We start from the raw sequence: 4,236 nt of genomic DNA, 5'->3' as shown, positions 1-4,236 counted from the left end.
CTCCACCCACATTGTTTTACAACATACCCATGAGCACATGGTTATATAGTGGAGCACCTCTTTATTTTTCCAGAAAGTGGGACTAAAGGTTCCATTTCATTCACTCAAAAATGAGTGTGTATCCTTAGACCCTTAGGTCATGAGATCAAACCACACCAAGACCAAAAATCCATTTATTAAATAACTCATTTTCTCCGAAAATCCCCCACATGAATGAAATCTCGGTAAATAACGAAAAATCAGAGTACGGAAAATACCATTTAGGCAAAGGTGTCCATGAGGTCTTGAACCTTGCTTAGTGAGAAGTTACCGGAACTACTATCTAGACAGTGAACGCGATGTCTTGAACTGCTAGCGTTTGGTGTAATTCTAATAACATCCACGCATGATATCCTCCAAGTGTTGCTAAGTTCGTACTGTTTTGTCCATTTTGGACCTAGACATATCCTGTTTCTCAGAATGCTCAAGAGAATCGGATCCATTCTCATAGGAAGCGACCCACTTCCTCATTCAGATAGGTGACTTCCATCAAGAGTGTTTACTGCTACACCCCACTTCAATATTAAATTGAAATTATAGAACTCATGAAGACTTATTAAAAGTCATCCTCCACATGTAGTCACACTATCACATCAACATCATAAGGAAGGGACAGAGAATGAAATTCTCTGATAGTGTTTACCTTTACCCACCACAAATTAGTTGTCTGATTCGAAACCTTGATCTTGGTATCTCCAGTCAACAAGGTTGAGTATCCTTCATGGCAAGTTTAATTATTTGAGACTAAGCCCCATCCCCTTCGATGCTTTACTAACTATCTCCTTGGGCAAACCTTACGTCAAAGGGTCCGCGATAATCTCCTTGGACCTTGTCCAATATATGGAAATAACGCCTGTTGAGATTAGTAATTTCAAAGAATCATGTCTTCTACGCATATGTATAGACTTTCCATTGTAGAATCTATTCTTAGCTCTACCTATTGCAGATTTGCTATCAAAATGTATGGATATAGCTGGCACAAGCCTATGCCAGAGAGGAATATCTTCTAAAAAGTTTCTTATCCATTCGGCCTCCTCTCCTGCTTTATATAACGCAATAAACTCTGACTCCATATTTGTGCAATCTATACATGTCTGTTTGGAACTCTTCCAAGATACAGACGCACCTGCTAGAGTGAATACATATCCACTCGTAGACTTAGACTCCTCTGCGTCTGCTATCCAGTTTGCATCGCAAAATCCCTCAAGGGCGGCCGGATACCCTTCGTAATTCAAACAAAAGGTCATTGTGTACTTCAAGTACTTTAGCACTCTAATAAGTGCATCCCAATGTTTCTGCCCTGGATTACAAGTATACCTGCTTAAGCTACTCACAACATAAGTAATGTCTGGTCTCATACAATTCATCAAATACATCAGACTTCCTATAACTCTCGAGTATTCAAGTTGGTTAACACCTACACCCTTATTCTTCATGAGTTTGCAAGAAGAATCATATGGAGTGCAAACAGGTTTAAAGTCAAACTGATTATATTTCTTAAATATAAAGAAAAATAAACGTCGGATGTATCAAACAATAAATATAAAGAACTGTATCGAATAACTCTACCACGAACAAATTGATGAGGGAAGAATCACAGGTTCAACAAGCTGTCCTTAACACATTAGTTCGTAGGTATACTCTGAAGTAATGCTAAACCCCAACGTGCGAAGATGTGTCCAGGATAAGACTGCCCGATCTAACTTGAGTTAGCACAACGCAAGTTACCCACTCTTGAACTCAGCAACAGGGATGGAAGTAAAACGCTGCACAAAAAATAATAATAAGAAGAAAAGTAGACCTAGAGATAGTCGCTGCTTGTGTGTTTTGAAAACAGAATTTCGAGTCATATTTATAGGATGAGATACTTGCAAATCAAATCAAGTTAGGTTTTGGTTTTCTTCAAAAACAAGTAAAACTCGTAAAAGGAATTTCCCACAAATAAAACTCTTAAGAAAATATTTTTGGAATTAATTTCCTAAAGAACAATTCGCCAAAAAGAAATACGAGTAGAAAAGGAACTTGGTGCATGGTATACGCGCATGGGCATGGGTAGAAACATGTATTTTTCGCCACACCCGCTCCACCCACATTGTTTTACAACATATCCAAGAGCACATGGTTATATAGTGGAGCAGCTCTTTAGTTTTCCACAATGTGGGACTAAAGGTTCCATTTCATTCACTCAAAAATGAGTGAGTATTCTTAGACCATTAGGTCATGAGATCAAACCACACCAAGACCAAAAATCCATTTATTAAATAACTCATTTTCTCCAACAATCCCCCACATGAATGAAATCTCGGTAAATAACGAAAAATCAGAGTACGGAAAATACCATTTAGGCAAAGGTGTCCATGAGGTCTTGAACCTTGCTTAGTGAGAAGTTACCGGAACTACTAGCTAGACAGTGAACGCGATGTCTTGAACTGCTAGCGTTTGGAGTAATTTTAATAAAATCCACGCATGATATCCTCCAAGTGTTGCTAAGTTCGTGCCGTTTTGTCCATTTTGGCCCTGGACATATCCTGTTTCTCAGAATGCTCTAGAGAATCGGCTCCATTCTCATAGGAAGCGACCCACTTCCTCATTCAGATAGGTGAGTTCCATCAAGAGTGTTTACTGCTACACCCCACTTCAATCTTAAATTGAAACTATAGAACTCATTAAGACTTAATTAAAAGTCATCCTCCACATGCAGTCACACTATCACATCAACACCATAAGGAAGGGACAGAGAATGAAATTCTCTGATAGTGTTTACCTTTACCCACAACAAATTAGTTGTCTCATTCGAAACCTTGATCTTGGGATCTCCAGTCAACAAGGTTGAGTATCCTTCATGGCAAGTTTAATTATGCCTAAGCCCCATCCCCTTCGATGCTTTACTAACTATCTCCTTGGACAAACCTTTCGTCAAAGGGTCCGCGATATTCTTCTTGGACCTTGTCCAATCTATGGAAATAACTCCGGTTGAGATTAGTAATTTCAAAGAGTCATGTCTTCTATGCATATGTATATACTTTCCATTGTAGAATCTATTCTTAGCTCTACCTATTGTAGATTTTATATCACAATGTATAGATATAGCTGGCACAGGCCTATGCCAGAGAGGAATATTTTCTAAAAAGTTTCTTATCCATTCGGCCTCCTCTCCTGCTTTATCTAACTTAATAAACTCCGACTCCATAGTTGAGCGAGCTATAAATGTCTGTTTGGAACTCTTCCAAGATACAGACCACCTGCAAGAGTGAATACATATCCACTCGTAGACTTAGACTCCTATGAGTCTGCTATCCAGTTTGCATCGCAAAATCCCTCAAGGACGGCCGGATACCCTTCGTAATTCAAACAAAAGGTCATTGTGTAATTCAAGTACTTTAACACTCTAATAAGTGCATCCCAATGTTTCTTCCATGGATTACAAGTATACCTGCTTAACCTACTCACAACATAAGCAATGTCTGGTCTCGTACAATTCATCAAATACAACAGACTTCCTATGACACTCGAGTATTCAAGTTGGTTAACACGTACACCCTTATTCTTCAGGAGTTTGCAAGAAGAATCATATGGAGTGCAAACAGGGTTACAGTCAAACTGATTATATTTCTTAAATATAAAGAAAAAGAAACGTCAGATGTATCAAACAATAAATATAAAGAACCGTATCGAACAACTCTATCACAAACAAATTGATGAGGGCAGAATCAAAGGTTCAACAAGCTATCCTTAACACATTAGTTCGCGGGTATACTCTGAAGTAATGCTAAACCCCAACGTGCGAAGATGTGTTCAGGATAAGAGTGCCCGATATAACTTGAGTTAGCACAATGCAAGTTACCCACTCTTGAACTCAGCAACAGGGATGGAAGTAAAACGCCGCACAAAAAATAAGAAGAATAAGAAAAGTAGACCTAGAGATAGTCGCTGCTTGTGTGTTTTGAAAACAAAATTTCGAGTCATATTTTTATGGGATGAGATACTTGCAAATCAAATCAAGTTAGGTTTTGGTTTTCTTCAAAAAAAGTAAAACTCGTAAAAGGAATTTCCCACAAATAAAACTCTTAAGAAAATATTTTTGGAATTAATTTCCAAAAGAAAAATTCGCCAAAAATAAATACGAGTAGAAGAGGAACTTGGTGCATGGTATACGCGCATGGGCATGGGTCGAAACATGTATTTTTCGCCCTACCC

Source organism: Papaver somniferum, chromosome 8 (genome assembly GCF_003573695.1).
Source record: "Papaver somniferum cultivar HN1 chromosome 8, ASM357369v1, whole genome shotgun sequence".
Classification (NCBI taxonomy): Eukaryota; Viridiplantae; Streptophyta; class Magnoliopsida; order Ranunculales; family Papaveraceae; genus Papaver; species Papaver somniferum.
This window is presented reverse-complemented; position numbering follows the sequence as displayed.